The following is a 22,057-nucleotide window of genomic DNA, read 5'->3' as shown; positions in this document are numbered from 1 at the left end:
AAGCTGCACCGTGGGTCGTTGGACACCTCATAAAGAACAAATACACAGTTGATGGGACCAGTTACATGGCAAACAACATTAAGGAGGATATGAAGAAAAAATTTGGTATTGATATGAGTTATGAAAAGGCATGGAGATGTAGAGAGAAGGAACTTACGTATGTTAGGGGGACATATAAGGATTCTTATTGCAAGTTTCCATCCTACTTGCACATGTTGCAGCAAATGAATCCAGGTACAATTACTAATTTTGTCACTGAAGATGGTCGTTTCCTATATTGCTTCTTTGCCCTTGGAGTTTGTAGGAGAAGATTCAGATTTTGTCGTCCTGTGATATGTGTGGATGGCACGTTCTTGAAGAATAAGTACGGTGGCCACATGCTATGTGTCGTTGCTTTGGATGCGAATAGTCATTTATATCCAATTGCGTTCGGGTTGGTGGATAGTGAGAACCACAACTCGTGGAAATATTTCATGAGGAAGTTGAAGGAAGCCATTGGGGACGTTGATGACTTGGCTTTCGTGTCATATAGGCATGCTAGTATTATTCATGCTCTAGAGGTTGTCTTTCCTGATGCCTACCACGGCGCATGCTACCATCACATCCGTATGAATGTGAAAGCCAAGTTCAAGATTGATCACTGTCACAATGAGATGTGGGCAGCAGCCTATGCATGGAAGAAGACCGAATTTCTAAAGCATTTTGAAAATATTAAGCGAATGGATCCTCCTATAGCTCCCTATTTGGAGGAAATTGGTTTCGATAAGTGGTCTTGTCCTTTCTTTCCTGGAAAACGATACAATATAATGACAAGCAACTACGTTGAAAGCTTCAACAACAAGACCAAGGATGCAAGAACCTTTCCAATTACAATATTTTTGGAATTCATTCGGTTCACACTACAGTCTTGGTTTTCTGAACAACGTAGTGTGACAGAGAAGACTACCACCAAATTATTCACCCTGATGGAGGCAGATGTATCGAACAATGCTGACAAAGGAAGGTTCATGAATGTCTATGCCCTTGGTCAATTCAAGTTTCATGTAACTGGTGCAGACAACGATGCTGAGGTGAATTTGATGACGAAATCATGCTCATGTGGGGTATTCCAGCTCATAGGCACACCTTGTCCCCATGCAGCTGTAGCAGCTATAGAGCGTGGAGTGAACCTTTACTCTTTGTTTTCACCGTTTTACACCATTAAGTCATGGAGGAATTCATACAAAGAAACCATTTACCCAACTGGGAACGAGGATGACTGGATACTTCCAGATGACATTAAGAATATGGTAGTTGGTGTACCCATAGAGAAACAACAAGTTGGTCGTCCAAAAAAGCCAAAGCTAGGAAGACCAAGGACAAACTGTTGGCCATCCGGCGTGGAAAAACTAGTTACAATGCGTAAGTGCAGTAGATGTGGTGGTCGTGGCCACAACAAGTCCTCATGCAAAGCTCGGCTTTGAGTTTATTTTTTGTTGTATTTGATTTAAATTTGAAGTTGAAGGTTATTTTTTGTTTTGTTTTTTTATTGTCGTTAATGAATTTTGGTCGTTAATAAAAAGATGCTCGACTCAAAAAAATTTCTTAATAACCTAAATTTTAAGCAAATAAATATAACAAAAAGAGAATGTTCAATGTCTAACATTCTGATACCATAAGTCAACTGTCCATTTGTTTATGAACAACTCCATGTTGTCATCGCAGATCGTATGAAGTGGTAGCCTACCCAATAAGTGTTCGATGTGCTTGATGGCGTACACACCACAATCTCCACTGTGAACGAAACATAAATTGCATTAGTAACAAAATCAACATAGAATTTAATTTAAAAAACTTGAATAAAAACTAGAATTTTGATTACCTGACTTTGGTTTGGGGTACTGAATCAACTAGCATGCGGTGCACATTGAACTCTTTGCATCTTTTAGCTCCAGGTGGAATCGTCAATCGAGGGTTGTCCTTGAAAAGTTGTGACTGCAATAACAACGATGGGAACAAAGTAGACCATGACTTCATAAACAATTGCAGTTGTTTATCACTTATCATGGTCACGTCTGAATCACAAACATTCAGAGTCCAAGTAGAAATGGAGGCTTCAACTGCAAACCAATGCGCTTGAAGGTAGTTCTCGCACCAATATACAGTGTCTACTCCCTTCCACGATGCCAGAAATTGATTGTCAATTCCCGTAATCATTGATATCACATCTGAATCCCACAAAAACCTTTTCTTATCCTTCCTTGGCATTCTGATATGCATCATAACGGGCCGGTACCACTTGTGAGAACATAATATTCATCACAACAGCATCTTGCCGATACGCCCCGGGATAGAACTGTCGACGCCTACGTAGCATATGCTTGGCCGCATCAATATGCTGCAAAAATGATAGGAAAGCAATTAATCAGCCTATCGAACCACTATCGAAACCCTCATCGAACCCCTATCGAACCCCATGAACCCAAACCATCTGCCTATCGAACCCCATCGAACCCCTATCGAACCAAGTTGTAACACCCTGGTTACCCCAGAACCGTTATGGTGAACCAGAAATTTGACCCGCTACCCGAGTCCTTTGGTTAAAAACGTGTTCTAAGTGTTATTAACAGGCTAAGGTGAAAAACAACAAAAAGGAAAAGATATGTTTTATTTAATACATAAAATTGTTCATGGGCCCATAAGAACATTTACAAGTTATTTACAACTCAAAAAGGTCATTACTGTTTCAAAATTACAGACCCGCCGACCTAAGCGACAAAAATAGGGTAAACCCCCCAGTTCCTCTAAGAACTCCTTGGCCATGGTGGTCAAGCGGCCGCATATGTACACATCACCACCTAAGCTCTCCACTCAAGGCTGGGTGAGCTTTTCTTTCCCTTTACCTGCACCACATAGCACCCATGAGCCAAAGCCCAGCAAGAAACCACAGTATTGAGTATAAACGTTATCAAATGATTATCATTATAATCACACAGAGCTTATAGCACTTAAACAGATGAGTGAATATCACTTGAGGTTCTAAAAAACCATACTGAGTGACTGACAAGCAAGTCACTAATTTAAACAGAAGAGTGGCTGCTAGGTAAGCCACTAGCCTTAAACAGATGAGAGACTGATAGGTAAGTCTCTAACTTAACAGATGAGTGACTGATAGATAAGTCACACAAGCGCTTATAATATTCATCGAACTTGAGGTCGGTCCGGCATTAATGCTCTTTGAGTCATCCAATGAAGATGTCGATTAGATCTAATCTTTATTGGCTTGCGTTGAACACGCTAAGGCCGTCCTGACTTATGAGTCAGCACCGTGTGACCAGTGCCCAATACCACTGCCGTACCTGACTAATGAGTCACAGCTTCACAGTTGATACTGACACCTTTGCCAATTCTGACTAATGAGTCAGTACCATGCACAAGTGAGCAAGATTTGCTAAGCATTCAATAATCAATTCATGTCCACATTTACACAATCAACATGCCTCAAGAATAATCATGCATGTCACATATGGGATGCAGTTTTCTTACCTCTGATTCGAGCTAAAATGAATAGAAGAACGACCCTTGAGAACGGTCAAGCTTTTAGTCCTTTAGCGGTTACCTAATTATAACCAAATATGGGACACCATCAATAAAATGATAATCAAGGGTTCCCAAACCAAGATCTAGCCTTCGAGACATCAATCCCCACTAATCCGGGTAGTAGGAACGATCCTGAGGCCTAAAACCATGTTCCTGGGGCCAAAACACTCAAACGGGCTCAACCCTGCTCAAGGGCCGCGGCCCCCAGCCACCACTGAAGCAAGGGTCGCAGCACCCAGCAAAGGCAAAACCTCCCACCTGCTTCTTCGAGCTAGGGTCGCGGCTCTCCAAGAACAGGGTCGCGGCGCCCAACCCAGAACACGCCCAAACTCGTTCTCCAACATCCCAAAGCCTCCAAAATCATGCCTAAACATTACCAAATCATCAAATCAAAGTTCCCAAGCTTCCCAATGCTCCAAAACCATCAAAACCCAAGGCTCAATCGAGCCAAAAACTCAACGATTCACAAAAGCCAATTCTAAGCTTAGAAACTCTAAAAACTCTAAACTTTAAACTTAGATTACCTTCGATTAGGTTGTTTCTCGTCAAATCCTTTGGTCAAGAAGCTTCTAATATTTCCTAAGATCACTATGCCTTGATTCTCTCTTGATTCCGACTCCTAGAACTCAAGATATCTTCGAAAACGCTTCGAACGCTGAAAATGAGCTAACGGGGAAGAACGAGAGGTTTTCTAACATACGTTCTATCTGACAAGCTACTTCAAGCTTAAGTAACCTCAAATAAAACCTAGTGCTTGGGGTTTCAAAAACACTCCCGGGGGCATTATAGTCAAAACTTCTAGAATTTCACCTTGATCTCAATAACTCCCAATTAATCATCAAATAAACATTCTTATTACCCAATAATTGACCCCGTTATGACAAAACCGCTAATCCATTATATAGGACCGTCTCATGCCGAATAGCTCGAATATATCTCCATAATAATGGAATCTCATTCACAAATCACATTATGCACCCAAATACACAAATTTTCCCTCAATGGGCCAAATTATCAAAACATCATAATATTCAGATGTGGACCCACATGCATGCATATAACATCATATTATAATATAATTCACATAAACATGCATATATTCATTTAATGGCATAATTAAACAGTTATGGACCTCCTGGCCTACTAATCCAGCCACTAAACCGCATTAGGAATTCGGGGCATTACACCCATGAACCCCATCGAACCATCTGCTTATCGAACCCCCATCGAAACCCCTATCGAACCACTATCGAAACCCCTATCGAACCCCATCGAACCCCTATCGAACCACTATCGAACCCCTATCGAAACCCCTATCGAACCCCATCAAACCCCTATTGAACCACTATCGAACCCCTATCGAACCACTATCGAAACCCCTATCGAATCCCTATCGAACCCCATCGAACCCCTATCAAAACCCCTATCGAACCCCATCGAACTCCTATCGAACCCCATGAACCCAAACCATTTGCCTATCGAACCCCATTTAAAGCTACTAGAACCAAACCATCTCCCTCTATCCATCGAACCCCTATCGAACCAAATTTAATGCTACTACAACCCCAATCGAACCCACATTGAACCTTATCGAACCAACATCGAACCCTATCGAACCCACTGTTTATACCAGATAACAAATATTAATAAAATTACTTACCCCATCATTGATCCAAAACTGTGGTGTCTTCAACGTCAGAAACCAACTCGGACCATACACACCAGTTTGGACATCCCTCTTCGTCTTGTTCGGAATATCTCCAACCAACCACTTGCCGACCATCCTGTACAGTGTAGCAAGTGGATTCTTTAGAGGGTCGAGGGCTAATGGCACGTCATCAATCGCATCCAAACGAGATTTCTTTCTGGTTGGGTCGGTGTAGTCTTCAAATTTCTTAGGTTTGCGTCTTTTCCTCTTGGCCAATTCAAACTCTACACTAGCAACATCCCCAGGTTCTATAATAGCAACACATGGGGTCTCAGGATTTGCTGTGAGTACTATCGGGGGAGGAGTGCCTATGTCATGTACGAAAAAATCATCTGGGAGGTCAAGTGAGTCGGAATCAGAATCATTTGGAAGATCTTGTACGAATGTTCTTTAGGATGGTATCCTGACGACTCTCGACTCGCTCCAACCTCTCCAACACCTCCCGTAAATCAGGTTGATCAGGACTGGGGTGTACCGATGGGGCTGGGGACGAGGGTGTGGGGCCGATGGGGACTGGGGTATCCTCATCATCAGGGCCATCAACAAAAATATTGGCTACCTTCGCAACCTCAGCAGCTATCTCCACCACCTTCTCAAAATCAGTGGGAGTTTCTACCTCTTCTTCTTGGCCCAACCCAGGATACAAGGGAGCATCACCCTCCATGAGAGCGCTATAATAATCTATCTCCGAAGGTCGGGGCTTCAACATGGACAACACAATCAACTGCATCAAATACAAAACATTAAGTTAGTTTGAAACCACCAAAGAATACTCTATTTTGACATAATATAGCAGAAATTACACTCGTCTTCTTGAACATCGGTGGCCTTCGAAATAGAGCGCTCCTTATTGCTCGACCAACTGAGCATCCTCGGAAACTGGTTTCCATGGTTAATACCATACTCACGTGAAAACTGCGGGATGGCTTCGTATGCCCAATACTGCAATGCAGGGACATAACCATACAAACTGTATTTTGCTTCTTTCTGTTTCCCCTTAACTTCCTTCTTCTTCTCATAGTTCCTCTTCTCATGATGCATGTCTTTTTTACATGAATCCATAAGCTTGTTAAAAGACACCTTCCCCCTTGGGTAAGTAAAGAAGTACTCAGTGTCCTCCACCATCTTCAGTGAATCTATCCAGACATTTAACTTGCCCTCTCGTGCAAGTAAAACCCCCTCAACAAAGAAACATAGGCCCAACTTGTAGGCATCTTCAACTACAATGCAGTTTTTTAAAGCAGCCTCCAAATGCATTATCTTCAATGTTTTTTCATCATTAAAGTGCTCCTTGATTAAGCGGTCACTAATCAAGTGTTTCTTCAAATCAGTCTCAGATGGCCCGGAACTGAAGTTCAACCCCGTAACCAAAGCAAACTCGCCTCTACCAAATCTACAGGGTCTAGATCCCAAATGTAAATGCAACTCATCCTCTTTGATGCACTGGATCTTGCGCAACATTAATTGATGTATGAGAGATGCAGAGAAGTCTAACTTCTCAGCCATGAAAAATTGTTTGAAAGGGGATTCCTTCACCCTTTCCATTAACCCGAGCTCCTCAAACTTGTCCTTGATTTTTTTAAAGTAACCATTGCCCCTATCTGTGACTCGTCCAGGAAGGTGATCTGTCAAGGGTAAAAGAAACTTCGGCATCTGTAAAAAATAAAGATAAAATTAATACAGTTAAACAAAGTCGCGTGAAAAATCCATCAATAAACATACATGCAACCATCGAACCCCTATCGAACATGCATCGAACACCCATCGAACCCATATCGAGTACCCACCGAACACCCATCGAACCCCTATCGAACAACCCTAGAGCATGCATCGAACCACCATCGAACCCAACATAAAACCCAATCCATCGAGCATGCATCGAACCCCCATCGAGCATGCATCTAATTTCTTAGTTTTAAACTTGGAACCCATGATGGGCCTACCCTATGGGTTCCCAATCGAGCATGCATCGAATGACCATCGAGCATGCATCGAACACCCATCGAACCCCTATCGAGTACCCACTAAACACCCATCGAACCACTATCGAACAACCCTAGAGCCTGCATCGAACCACCGTCGAACCCAACATAAAACCCACTCCATCGAGCATGCATCGAACCCCCATCGAGCATGCATCTAATTTCTTAGGTTTAAACTTGGAACCCATAATGGGCCTACCCTATCGAACCCAATCGAGCATGCATCGAATGACCATCGAACCATGATCGAGCATGTATCAAATCACAGAAGCACAAACCTTAAACCCTAAATGACCTAACCTATCAAACCCAATCGAGTATGCATCGAACCCCTATCGAGTATCCATCGAGTATGCATCGAACCCCCTAAATGCCTACCCATCGATGCTCATCGAACCCCCCATCGAACCATCGAGCAACATCAAAAAAACCAGGCAAAAACTCACAGTCGTCTTTCAACATACCCATTCCAAAATACTCAAACAAAGCAGATCAATATGCTCAAAAAAATTCGTACACTATGCAATAAAGGAAAAAAGTCACAACATTTACACAAAAAATTAAAAAAAAAATACATATAATCATATATATATATATACACGCACCATATGCACATCTGAATACAATAAGGGAGATCGACCTTAGTGGGTCAGGGACCGTTAAGGCGGAGGCGGAGGACGGAGGTCTCGGGGAATCGCCTCAGAGTTGGGTTCAGGAATCGTCGCCGTGCGGGGTCTCGAGGAATCGGTGAGGGAGTTGGAGAATCGCCGTCGGTCTCGGTGGGCAGTCTCGGGCAGTCGATGACGGCAGTTGTCGTGTGCGGAGTTGGAGGATCGACGTCGGTGGGGGCACTGAGAAAGAGAGAGAGGGAAAACTGAAGAGTACCGAGAGAAAGAGAGAGAGGGAAAACTGAAGAGACAAGTGGGAGGTTCAAAATATGAGGGGTATTTTGGGTATCCTAAAATGAATTTGCATTATTTTGTAATGATAAAAATGCCTAGCATTTTTTTGAATTACAACCCCATATTAAGCATAAAAAGTCAAATTTCCCATTTGGAAAAGGACATTTTACTGGTGCACTTCAAGCGCAAGTAAGCACCCTTCTATGATGTTTTCTCCCCTGAGTGTCGGCAAAAGACATCATTAGTGAGGCTTCCAACCAATTGTGTTCTTAATAATTGTACTGATAAGATCTTTATTCATATATTTTAATTAGTTAATTTGTTATATTTATATTTGGAGACTAAAAATGAAATAATAATAAATAAATTTTATAGAAACGTGTCATATAAGATTTTATTTTTGAAAAGTATTTATTACTTAAAAAATAATCAAAATTTTAATAATTATAATAAAATCAAATTAAAAACGTAGGTCAAAATCAAGTAAAAAGGTTAATTTTGATAGATTATACAAAACAGAAAGTTACCATTTGGAATTTTCTAAAACAAATGGGGAAATATGGTATTTATCTAAAATACAAAGATCAAAATGGTATTGTTGACTGGTAGAAATCGAAGATGGTGACTAAGGCTCTGCACATGGTTAGGATTTGTCGAGTTTGGGGCTATCAAGTTCGGGTTTCTAGAAGAGAAATTATAGTAAATGGCCAAAAATAATGGCATGAGGAAGCTAATGTTCTCATTTTTAAAATGGTAGAGAAATGACCATTTTATATTGTTGATTATCTAAGTTATCATTTTGCACCAAACCCCAATTGAATATTAGGGTTTACCTAAGGCTAAAGAGGTTAAAGAAGGTAAGGGTAAATGTGAAATTTTGTTATACTAATTTGTGGTATTGAGTTGTTTATTAATTTTTTTAAAACTGAGACATTTATCTAAATAATGGTTGTTTTTTAGGCTATTTTGCTCGTTAGCCTTTGTAAAATATGCCACAGAAACCCATATATTTTGTACGAAAAACGAGCAAATTATCCCCCAAAACAGTCACTATATAGACAAATGTTTCTGTTTCAAAAAAATTCAAAAAATAACCCAATCCAACAAATTAATATATCAAAATACCGCGTATACCCTTACCTTCTTCAACCTTACGGAAGCCCTAATTTCACCCTTTTATCTCCTATCCTCTCACACAATATATGTACACGAGTCTCCCTCTGCGTTGTAAGTCTCAGAATCTATACTCACGGTGGTTGATTGACTCTCTTTTCCAGCGCCGACGATAGATTCTCCTCAAGCTCGATGTCCTTCTCTGCTCTTCATTGTCGATGACATCTCTGTTTTCTTTCAATGGTTTTCAGTAATGCCTTCAACCTCAATCTAAGCCAACTCTCTATTTTGGCGCTGAGCTCTTCATAATATAATTATTGATCATTTAACATAATGTTTGCCCTATATAATTTTTATTTTCTACCGATCTTCACTTTTATATATATATATATATACCATTTTTCTTTCTTCAATCAACTGTGTATAGACAAAGCTGTTAACTTGAAGATTTCTTTCAGTAGATTTTAACCATATTTTAACAATGCAGCCACGTCAAATGGCATCTGTGATCCGGTATCCTGGAAATCAAAATGCAGAGAGATTAAAGAGCCACTATATTAAGCTCTGTAAGTGTAAATAATTAGAGAGGCACCAGATGTTGTCTTATAAACTAAGTGATCTAGATATATTTTTGAAAGAGACAAACTGTAGAAACATTAACTCTCTTATCCAGCCACTTCTGTACAAACAACAAATATATCTACCACAAATATTTATGTATATATACCACAATACAAATAAAAAATTAACATGGTAATAAACTTATATACTATAGCATCTTTTCTCTTTAAGATAAATATGATATACCCAAATAATATATATACCATTATGTTAAACTTATATAACATATTTTTTTTATGCAACCATTATCAATACTAATTGTGATATATCACAATGCAAATGACAAATATACTATACTAATAAACATATATACAAGAAATATATCTACCACAGTACAAATTAAATATATATTATACTAATGAACTTATATAAATAATACCCTTATGTTACTTATATACCATATTCTTTTTTATGTAACTATTAGCAATATGTAAATACTAGATATACTATACTAATAATATATCTACTATAAATATATATATATATATATATAAATACATCACAATGCAAATTGAAGATGTAATATATTAATGAACTTATATACCATAAACGTGTGCCTTTTTTCACTAAGCTATAAATAACACTATATACCAAGGATAAATAACAACTATACCATATTATTAATTTTATATACCATAATCTTAGTTATTATTATAATATTATTTTTCATTGTAAATGATATTCTAGTAAGAAAAGGTCCTAAAAAATTATATGCTATACCTCAATTATTATTATTTAAATATTCATTCTACAAAAATCATATACCATATGTTTACGACAAACACTTTTTCTCATCTACTTATTTCTTTTTTACGACGGAACAAATTGTTTTACTTTTTTACGTTGTCAATTTAAACTTTATATTTTTATGGTTTCGAAAGGTTTTGCTCCGATTGCAAAGGAATTTACATTCTCGTCAACAATGAACTTGGGGATGACGAAGATTTCACGAACGAGGACAGATTGTTGCATAGCTTGAAGGAGTGTTTGTTGGAATATGACAACAACAAGGCTTGAGACTAATCTAGAACATTCACAGATGCAACACGAATTACCTTGGTTCAACCCCAATATGGAACCATCATCCAGCTAGAGCTCGTCCACAAACGAGTTCTTGAATCCACTATGAACAGTAACAATACAAACCCAGTCAAGACAATTTGTTCTTGACAACTCTCACAAATCTCTCAAATACTATGTGAACAATCACTCTTTTGAAAAGACAAACAAGTAAATGGTACACCCTTTCTTACTCTGTTTTCTCTCCAAGAATCACCTCACTCTATGTTTGTTTCTTTCTTCTTACAAAAAAAAGTATTACAACTCTCTCTCTCTCTCTCTCTCTATATATATATATATGTACTGACCTTAGTGGATACAAGAAAGAAATGAATAAGAAATTGACACGTGGCTGTCAATGTTGTTACTATAAGAATTAAACACCACAAATTGTACCTTCATTCTCATAAGTAACAACTTGTCTTTAACTCTTGTGTGTGGAGTCCTAACTCAAATCATTTGCTGTCCTCAGCCAATACCAATCTACAGCAAACTTAAACAATGCAGAAGTTTGCTAACAGCTAAAACTTTGGTACCCAAATCAGCTAGGTTATCATTTGTAGAAACATTCTCTAATTGAGCAACTTTCTCATCAATCTTGTTCCTTACCCAATAGAGTCTAACATCAATATGTTTACTCTTTTCATGGTAAACTGGGTTCCTACACAAATGGATTGCAGATTGGCTATCCAAGTAAACTATAGCTTCAGTTTTTAACACATTTTTCTCTTTCAATAACCCTTGTAGAGCTTCAATTGTTGCTATGAACTCTGCTTCTGTGGTTGATAAAGCAACCATTGACTGAAGTTGAGACTTCCAGCTCACACATCCCTTGCACACAATAAACACATAGGAAGTTAGAGATTATCTAGTAACTCTATTTGCCGCATAATCCGAGTCTACAAACCCATCTAGACTCACTTCACCTTTTGCTCTTCTGAAGATGAGACCATAATCCATTGTCCCTTTCACATATCTCATCAGCCACTTAACTCCTTCCCATTGTAGTACACCTGGATCAGCCATGTATCTACTCAAAACACTTAAAGTGTGATCTAAATCAAGTCTTGAACTCACCATTAGATACATCAAACATCCTACTGCCATTGCATATGGATTCTTGACCATTTGATCTTTCTCTTCTTGTGTCTTTGGTGACTGCTCGTTTGAAAGTATGAAATGACCTGCTATAGGAAGTTTGACTGGTTTTGCATCAAGCATGTTAAACCTCCTAAGCACTTTCTCTGTATATGACTTCTGAGACAAGACTATCAATTCATTAGATCTATCTCTCTTTATATCTATTCCCAAAATCTTTGTTGCACTCCCCAAATCTTTCATTTTGAACTCTGAATTCAACAGGCCCTTCAACACCATTATCCTCTTCTTATTCTTACTCATCAATAACATATCATCAACATAGATGAGTAAGAACACTGGTTCATTCTCTAAATCCTTAAAATAGAGACAAGTATCTTACATGGACTTCTCAAAACCAACTTTAGTGATAAACAAGTCAAACCTCTTGTTCCATTACCTTGGAAACTGTTTCAAGCCATATAGAGACCTTTTCAACAAACACACCAGTTGTTTTCCTTCTGAGTTCTCCACCTCGAACGAAATTGGTTGCTTCATGTAGATGACTTCATCTAACTCTCCATTTAGAAAAGCGGTAGTAACATCAAGTTGCTCAATCTCCCAATCAAAATGAGTTGCTAAAGCCAACATTACTCGAATTGTCTTGTACTTGATCACAAGAGAAAAAATATATGTGTAGTCCACACCTTCAACTTGAGTAAACCCCTTGGCTACCAACCTTGCCTTATACCTTGGCGGTTCTAAAGCGTTGGCCCATTCTTTCAACTTATAAACCCATTTGCATTCTACAATCTTGTGATTTTCTGGTCTGACAACTAACTCACAAGTAATATTATCCTAAAGTGATTCCATTTCTGAATTCATGGCTTTGAGCCATTCTTGAGCATCAGGCCTAGACATAGCCACTTCATAACCTTCAGGTTCATTCTCAAACACCGCCTTGGTTGACGTATGTGTAAGCAACTACACCTGCTTCTACAAACAGATTTGGTGGCTTTATTATTCTCTTGGTTCTGTCTCTCACCAATCGATACCCTTCAATTTGTGGTGTTCCACCTTGATCTGTATCTGGACTTTTACTTGTAGTTGGATCTGGCTGAACTGTAGCTTGATCTGCATGAGTTTTGTTGTTTGAAACAGAAGTGGAATCCACCTCAAAACCAGTATTGTTGCGAATTTTCTCTTCATTTTATGCACCAAATAACTGACTTTCTTTTTCTTTGGTTAGCAATGGAACATTTAATTCATCAAACTGAATATCTCTACTTATGATGATTCTAGGACCATTTTTATTTAAGGACCATAATTTATAGCCTTTGGTTCCCTAGGGGTATCCAAGAAAGATACACTTTTGGGACCTTGGATCTAGTTTATCATTCTTTTGATGTGCATAAGCTGCACAACCAAAAGTTCTTAAATGTGTAAGTGTAGGTGGTTCCCTTGACCATTTTTATGTTAGGAACGAGTTTCCTAATACACAGCGGAATGGTGGTGGGGTTTGGCCCAGTGTACAACAAAAATTTTGTAACATATTTAAACTACCTTTAAATATGCGGATCCATTAATATACATACATTACTCATAAGCAAGTTAAGGATAGAATCCATACCTCTTGAAGCCTATCAAGTGTCATTGTTATCTTTTCGTATTTAGAACGATCTTCCTATCCAAACCGCTCCCACGTACTCACACCAAGATCTTCCAAAGCATTCTCTACACCTCAAGAAGTGTGTGGGCACTTAGAGAATGAGGGATAGTTTATTTTTTATTCTACTTGATGTACTCAACACATGAGATCAAAAGTGTAACGACCCGAATTTGCTAATAGGGCTTAGGGCCTTGATTAGTGTGCCTGGAGGGCAATAAATGAGTTAATATGTTGATACATGAATTTATGTGAATATATGATAATGATGCATGTTTAGTTGAGTTAAATATGCATGTGGGCCCCGTCTTGATATTAGGGGTATAAATGTGATAAATGCTATATATATATGTGATATGTCTATGCAGCACGATCCGAGACAGTCCTGGGGAGCGGTTAGCTAGAAAGTCACAACAGGGTTGAGATTCCGACTCGGGGCGAGTCGAGGGGTAATTTGGGTATTAGATGTGTTATGGGGTTATCAAGTTATGGAAATAAATATTTGGAGATATATTTGAGGATAGAATTTCTAGGAGGGAATACCGGGGAAATTTACCATTTTGCCCTCGGGGACGTTTTGGTACCCCGAGCCTTGAGGTAACCTTTTGAAGCTTTAGTTAAATAAAAAAAAACTTGGAATAGTTTAGAACACATAGAAACCGACCCATATCTTTCCCTTATCACTTGGTTTTCTTTTCTTCATCTTCCTCTAAGACTTAGCAAGGAAAAATTGGGGAAACCAACTTGAAGTTAAGGAATTTCAACTGGGGTTTTAGGGGAGCTTGAAGCTTGGAGCATAGGGAGCTGGTTCTGAGGTTCAATCCAGCAAGGGTAAGCTTTAATTATAAAGATTATATGTAGAATTGCAGCTGGTTTATTAGAGATTGCATGTTAGCTAAGTTTGGGATGTTCTTGATTGCTTGGTTGAGTTTTGAAGCAGGTTCTTGATAGGTTTTGATGTTGAGATTGAGCTAGAATCTTTGTGTTGATTATCTGGGTTTGTTAGTTAAGTTGTGGGTGAATTGGCTTGAGGAAAAATGCAGAAAAATGATGAAGATTTCTGGGTTATAGGCTAGGGTTGCGGCCCTAGGAGGGGCATGCCGCGGCCCGTGTGCGCGCACGGCCATGGGAGGCCGAGATGTTCGATGGGCGCCGCGGCCCGTGTGTGCTTCAGGGAGATGCTAGCCTCTGTTTCGAGGCTAGCCGCGGTGCTTGTGGGTAGGGCCGCGACTCTTATTGCCAGTTTGTGTTTTTAAGGGTGTTTAGGCTTGGGAACACAATGGTTAAGGCTCGGGATGGATTTTATCACTCGGATTGATAGAATTCAAGGTCCCGGAGGTTAGAGATATGGCTTAAAGTTATTTAATGGATTAGAACTTGATGAATGGATATTGTTAATGTGTTGTGACTAGGGTTTCGGCGAGGCTTAAGTTAGAGGACTGTGCTCGGGATAGCGGTGCTCGGAGAGCTCGGGACTCAGGTAAGAAAACCCTTGTTCCCATAGAGCTTGTATGCAGGGTTGAGCCCAATGTGTTTGAATTGCAGGGCATAGCCCTTTGATTGAATTTGCTAGTATTCTGTACTTATTTAATATGCTATGAATGCAATTATGTGAACGATCGGCAAGAGCCGGGAACGGTATAGGCCAAGGTCTGTAAGGGCCGGGAACGGAAAAGGGCCGAAAACGGCGTTAGGCACGTTGAGTGCAAGGCCTAGTATGGCAAGGGGCCGGGAGCAGCGTTGAGCACGTGGAGTGCGAGTTGCCAGGGCGAGTCCCTAAAGGATACCTAGGATATCCTCACGGTGTGGACCCCGAACCCTGGGTCTGGTAAGGCACCTGGGACGGCTAGGTCGTATGTGTTTAACCTATTGATGGCCAGTTTATATACTTGGTGTATGTTTTGCATATGTTATTTTTTTGTGGGTTTTCTTATTGGGCTTCGGCTCACAGATGCTATGTGGTGCAGGTAAGGGCAAGGAGAAAGCCAACCAACCATGAGTGTAGCAGGCATGAAGCGGCGTGTACATGTTTGGCCTGCCTGGCTGCCACAGCCAGTGGTTTTTGGGAGATGATTGTGAATAAACCTAGATTTTGTTGTTTAGTCAACTTGGTTCAATTCATATGTTGTAAATATTTCTAAACTGTATTTTGGGATCCCAAGTGTTAAACTTTGATGATTTTCAATGGTATAGAGTTATTTCTAAAGTTTTTCCTCTGTTTATGGCTTAATTACACTATTTGACTTAAAACCTCGATTAGCGAGTTGAATGCACGTTTTTAAACTCACTTAGTAACGGCTCTAAGGAAGTAGGGTGTTACAACTTGGTATTAGAGCCAGGTTATTGATTCTGGAGATTGACCGAACATGTACGCTCGCTGTCAGTGACAAGCTTGGTTGGTATGATTGACTGATATGTTTGAATATGTGCTTGAATGCCCTGTTTGCCTACTTATCTTATATAGAGCATGATGAATGAGTTAACATATGCATGATGCTAGGGCATGGCCCGTTGTGTGTTATATGCTATATGAGTTGCTGTTTGTGGATGACTGATGTGTTTGGGAGGTGGTTTTGGATGTTGTTATCATGCCTGATGAGCGGCGTCGTTGGTTGCAGGCATATTTGTTGAGATGCCTTGACAATCAGCTAGACTTCGCGACAGTAGGGCCGAGGATGACAACCAGGGTCGGGACTCTCCATCTGCCCCGCAGAATTGGCAAGAGATGTTTGCCGAGATGAAAGCAAGACTGCAGCAAACAGAGGAAGAGCTGCGACAGTTGAGGCAGCAGGCCCCACCTCAGGTCACTGGTTTGCCAGTTCAGCAGGTTGCAGCGCCAGTGCCGGTTCAACCTGTTATGGAGAACAGGTGGGAACCTGTGTATGAGAGGTTCAGGAAACAACATCCTCCCACCTTTGAGGGTGGATCAAACCCACTGCGGGTAGAGCAGTGGATGAATATGACTTCCTCAATTCTGGATTTTATGAGAGTTCAGGGGAATGAAAGGGTAGCTTGTGCTAGCTACATGTTTAGAGAGGATGCCCGCATCTGGTGGGACGTGGTGGTTCAGAGAAGGGATGTATCAATTATGACCTGGGAAGAATTCAGAAACTTGTTTAATGAGAAGTATTATAGTTTGGCAGTTCGAGCTGTGAAGGTTGATGAGTTTATCAACCTGACTCAGACCGATCGACAGTGACAGAGTATGCTATAAAGTTTGACAGATTGGCGAAGTTTGCGCCAGATTTAGTGCCGACTGATGCGGCAAGAAGGGACAGGTTTTTGCGGGGGTTAAACGTTATGATTGCCCGCAATGTGAATATTACCTTGGATCCAGAGACTACTACTTATGCCCAGGTAGTGGACAAGGCCCTTACCGCTGAGCGAGCCAAAGATCAGATATGGAGAGAGAGCGCTGTTAGGCGCGATGCCAGGAGGACAGTGCCTCCTTTTGTTGGATTCAGTCATGGTGGTGGTTCTAGTGAGCAGAAGAGGAAGGCCTCAAATTCTTTTGTTCCTCCCAGTTCAGATAGGAGGGCACATGGTGCTTCCACTGGCCGTCAGGGTGGCAGTGACAACTGGAGGAGTTTTTCAGTGTGTCCGCGGTGCAGGCGACGACACCAGGGTGAGTGTAGGATCAGGGCCTGCTTTGTTTGTGGGAGTGCCAGTCATTTGAAGAGGGATTGCCCTCAAGTTAAGAAGGAGGAGCAAAAGCAAAGTGACAGTCTTGCTCCTGCCAGGGTATTTACTTTGACACAGACCGAGGCGGAGGCTAGCCCCTCAGTTGTGACAGGTCAGATATCTAGTGCTGGTTCTCTGTATACTGCATTGTTTGATTCAGGGGCTACCCATTCATTTGTATCTGCTAGAGTGATAGATCAACCTTTTAGACCTAGTGGTGTGTATGCTAGGGGATTTCAGACTTTGTTGCCAACAGGAGAACTGGTAGTCTCTAGAAAATGGATTAGAGCATTGCCAGTAGAGGTAGATGGTAGGGAACTGTCTGTTGATTTGATTGAGTTAGAGATGGGTGACTTTGATATGATTTTAGGAATGGATTGGTTATCAAAGTATGGGGCAACGATTGACTGTAAGCGCAGGATGGTGACTTTTGAACCAGAAGGGGAGGTACCCTTTGTGTTTGTGGGGACAGTTAGTGGATCGCGAGTACCAATGATTTCAACATTGAGGGCTAGAGACCTGATGTAGGAAGGTTGCATAGGATTCCTAGTGAGCGTTGTGGATACCTCTAGGATGGTGTCGGTTGGACCAGGTGAGACTAGATTGGTGTGTGAGTTTCCGGATTTGTTTCCAACAAATTTGTCAGGGTTGCTGCCGCAGCGGGAGATTGAATTTGTTATAGAGTTGGTACCAGGAGCAGAGCCCGTATCTAGGACACCTTATAGAATGGCTCCAGCGGAGTTAAAGGAGTTGAAGATTCAGTTGCAGGAGTTACTTGATTTGGGGTTCATCAGACCGAGTTTCTCGCCATGGGGTGCTCCAGTACTGTTCGTTAAGAAGAAGGATGGATCCCTTAGGATGTGTATTGATTACAGGGAACTAAACAAGTTAACCATTAAGAACAAGTATCCACTGCCTAGGATCGACGATTTATTTGACTAGTTACAGGGAAGAACAGTGTTTTCCAAGATAGATCTTCGATCAGGTTACCATCAGTTAAGGATTAAAGAGGAGGACATACCAAAGACTGCTTTCCGAACAAGGTATGGACATTATGAATTCCTAGTTATGTCCTTTGGATTAACCAATGCCTCAGCAGCCTTTATGGACATGATGAATAGGGCTTTCAAGGATTATCTGGACAAGTTTGTGATTGTGTTCATCGACGACATTCTGGTGTATTCTCAGTCAGAGGCAGAACATGAGAAGCATCTACGGTTGGTTCTACAGCGGTTGAGAGAGCATAAGTTATATGCTAAGTTCAGTAAGTGTGAGTTCTGGTTACCACAAGTTACATTTCTGGGCCATATTGTCAGTAAGGAGGGGATTCTGGTTGACCTAAGTAAGATTGAGGCGGTCAGAGATTGGCCTAGACCGAGCAATGTTCCTGAAGTAAGAAGCTTTTTGGGTTTAGCAGGGTATTATCGGCGGTTTGTTGAGGGGATCTCCAGAATAGCTACGCCATTGACAGAACTGACAAAGAAAAAGACAAGGTATGTCTGGACGGACAGATGTGAGAACAACTTTAAGGAGTTGAAGCGGCGACTGATCACTGCGCCAGTGTTAAGCTTGTCGACAGAGAATGAAAAGTTTGTGGTTTATTGTAATGCATCCAAACAAGGTTTGGGGTGTGTGCTGATGAAACCTGGTAAGGTGATAGCCTATGCATCGAGATAGTTAAAGGAGTATGAGCAGAGATATCCCACGCATGATCTGGAGTTGGCAGCGGTGGTGTTCACACTTAAGATTTGGAGACATTATCTTTATGGTGAGAAGTGCGAGATATACACTGACCATAAGAGCCTAAAGTATTTCTTTACTCAGAAGGACCTGAATATGCGCCAGAGGCGGTGGCTGGAGTTAGTTAAGGATTATGATTGCGATATCCTATACCATCTTGGGAAGGCTAATGTAGTGGCTGATGCATTGAGTCGGAAAGGCCCAGGACAGTTGTTTAGTTCGAGGCAGATATCTGATAAGTTAGCTTAGGAGATGACCAGAGTAGGTATTGAGTTGGTGGTTGGTCAGTTAGCCAACATCATTCTTCAGTCTACATTCCTTGAAAGGATCAAGGAAGCGCAGGGGAAAGATTCCCAGTTGAGAGGTCATAGGGAGGGTGTCTTAGTCGAAGCGACTAAGGACTTTTCCATTTCAGAGATGGGGTTACTGAAGTACAAGGGTCGGATTTGCGTTCCGATGGATTCCGATGTCCGGCGAGAGATCCTAGATGAATCGCATACTACTCCCTATTCTTTGCACCCGGGTATGACGAAGATGTGCTAGGACTTGAGAGCTCTGTATTGGTGGTCGGGCATAAGAGGGATGTGGTGGATTATGTGGCCAAGTGCTTAACTTACCAGCAGGTTAAGGCTGAGCATCAGAGGCCAGCAGGGTTGTTGCAGCCTCTGGGGATCCCAGAATGGAAGTGGGAAGATATCACTATGGACTTTGTGGTTGGTTTGCCGAGGACTGTGGGACAACATGACTCGGTGTGGGTGATTGTGGATAGGTATACCAAGTCTGCCCACTTTTTTCCTGTAAGGACAACTTATACTGTGGAGCAGTATGCTGAGTTGTATGTGAAGGAAATTGTTCGACTCCATGGGGCTCTGAGGTCGATAGTATTCGACAGAGACCCCACCTTCACTTCCAAGTTCTGGGAGAGTTTGCAAAAAGCTATGGGCACGCAGTTACGGTTTAGTACCGCTTATCATCCTCAGACGGATGGGCAGTCCGAGAGGACGATTAAGATATTGGAGGACATGTTATGAGCCTGTGTGCTAGATTTTGGGGGATCGTGGAGTAAGTATCTCCCTTTGATCGAGTTCTCGTACAACAATAGTTATCAGGCGACCATCGGAGTGGCTCCGTACGAGATGCTTTATGGAAGAAATTGTAGATCACCTATTCATTGGGATGAGACAGGTGAGAGAAGATATTTGGGTCCTGAAATGGTTCAGAGGACCAATGAGGCGATTGAGAAGATTAGCGCGCGTATGCTCGCCTCCCAGAGTCGATAGAAAAGTTATTCAGACCTGAAATGCAGGAGCGTGGAATTTCAGGTTGGTGACCATGTTTTCCTTAGGGTTTCACCCATGAGGGGTGTGAAACGGTTTGGTGTTCGGGGCAAGTTGAGCCCTAGGTTTGTTGGCCCCTTCGAGATTCTGGAACGGGTTGGAGAGGTAGCCTACAGACTAGCGATGCCTCTAGCTTTATCAGGGGTTCATAATGTTTTCCATGTATCCATGCTCCGGAAATATATGTCAGATTCGACGCACATTCTAAGTTTTGAGAATCTGGAGCTTGATCAGGCTTTGTCCTATGAGGAGAAGCCGATTCAGGTTCTTGACCGGAAAGATAAAGTCTTGCGGAGCAAGACCATCGCCTTGGTGAAAGTGCTGTGGAGAAACAGCAAGGTTGAGGAGGCGACGTGGGAACTTGAGTCAGAGATGAGGGAGCGGTATCCTGAGTTGTTTAGGTAATTTCAAGGATGAAATTACTGTAAGGAGGGGATAGTTGTAATGACCCGAATTTGCTAATAGGGCTTAGGGCCTTGATTAGTGTGCCTGGAGGGCAATAAATGAGTTAATATGTTGATACGTGAATTTATGATAATGATGCATGTTTAGTTGAGTTAAATATGCATGTGGGCCCCGTCTAGATATTAGGGGTATAAATGTGATAAATGCTATATATATATGTGATATGTCTGTGCAGCCCAATCCAAGACATCCCTGGGGAGCGGTTAGCCAAAAAGTCACAACAGGGTTGAGATTCCGACTCGGGGCAAGTCGAGGGGTAATTTGGGTATTAGATGTGTTATGGGGTTATCGGGTTATGGGGATAAATATTTGGAGATATATTTGAGGATAGAATGTCTAGGAGGGAATACCGGGGAAATTTACCATTTTGCCCTCGGGGACGTTTTGGTACTCTGAGCCATGAGGTAACCTTGAAGCATTAGTTAAATAAAACAAAACTTGGAATAGTTTAGAACACATAGAAACCGACCCATATCTTTCCCTTATCACTTGGTTTTCTTTTCTTCATCTTCCTCTAAGACTTAGCAAGGAAAACTTGGGGAAACCAACTTAAAGTTAAGGAATTTCAGCTAGGGTTTTAGGGGAGCTTGAAGCTTGAAGCATAGGGAGATGGTTCTGAGGTTCAATCCAGCAAGGGTAAGCTTTAATTATAAAGATTATGTTTAGAATTGCAGCTGGTTTATTAGAGATTGCATGTTAGCTAAGTTTGGGATGTTATTGATTGCTTGGGTGAGTTTTGAAGCAGGTTCTTGATAGGTTTTGATGTTGAGACTGAGCTAGAATCTTTGTGTTGATTATCTGGGTTTGTTAGTTAAGTTGTGGGGTGAATTGGCTTGAGGAAAAATGCAGAAAAATGATGAAGATTTCTGGGTTGGAGGCTAGGGTCGCGGCCCATGTGCTCGCGCGGCCATGGGAGGCCGAGATGTTCGATGTGTGCCGAGGCGCTTGGCCAAGCGCCCTGCGGCCCGTGTGTGCTTCAGGGAGATGCTAGCCTCTGTTTCGAGGCTAGCCGCGATGCTTGTGGGTAGGGTCGCGACTCTTAGTGCCAGTTTGTGTTTTAAAGGGTGTTTAGGCTTGGGAACACAATGGTTAAGGCTCGGGATGGATTTTATCACCCGGATTGATAG

The 22,057-nt window shown here is 41.3% G+C and overlaps 1 long non-coding RNA gene across 1 annotated transcript; it reads left to right on the top strand.

Moving 5' to 3' along the window:
- Window positions 1-9,292: 9,292 nt before the first annotated feature.
- On the top strand, window positions 9,293-11,131 carry LOC133821098 (uncharacterized). The gene is made up of 3 exons (XR_009887312.1): window positions 9,293-9,534; window positions 9,772-9,850; window positions 10,787-11,131. It is a non-coding gene; the product is annotated as an uncharacterized LOC133821098 (long non-coding RNA).
- The last annotated feature ends 10,926 nt before the right edge of the window (window positions 11,132-22,057 follow it).

This window comes from Humulus lupulus, chromosome 3 (assembly GCF_963169125.1).
Source record: "Humulus lupulus chromosome 3, drHumLupu1.1, whole genome shotgun sequence".
Taxonomy (NCBI): domain Eukaryota; kingdom Viridiplantae; phylum Streptophyta; class Magnoliopsida; order Rosales; family Cannabaceae; genus Humulus; species Humulus lupulus.
This window is presented reverse-complemented; position numbering and strand designations above follow the sequence as displayed.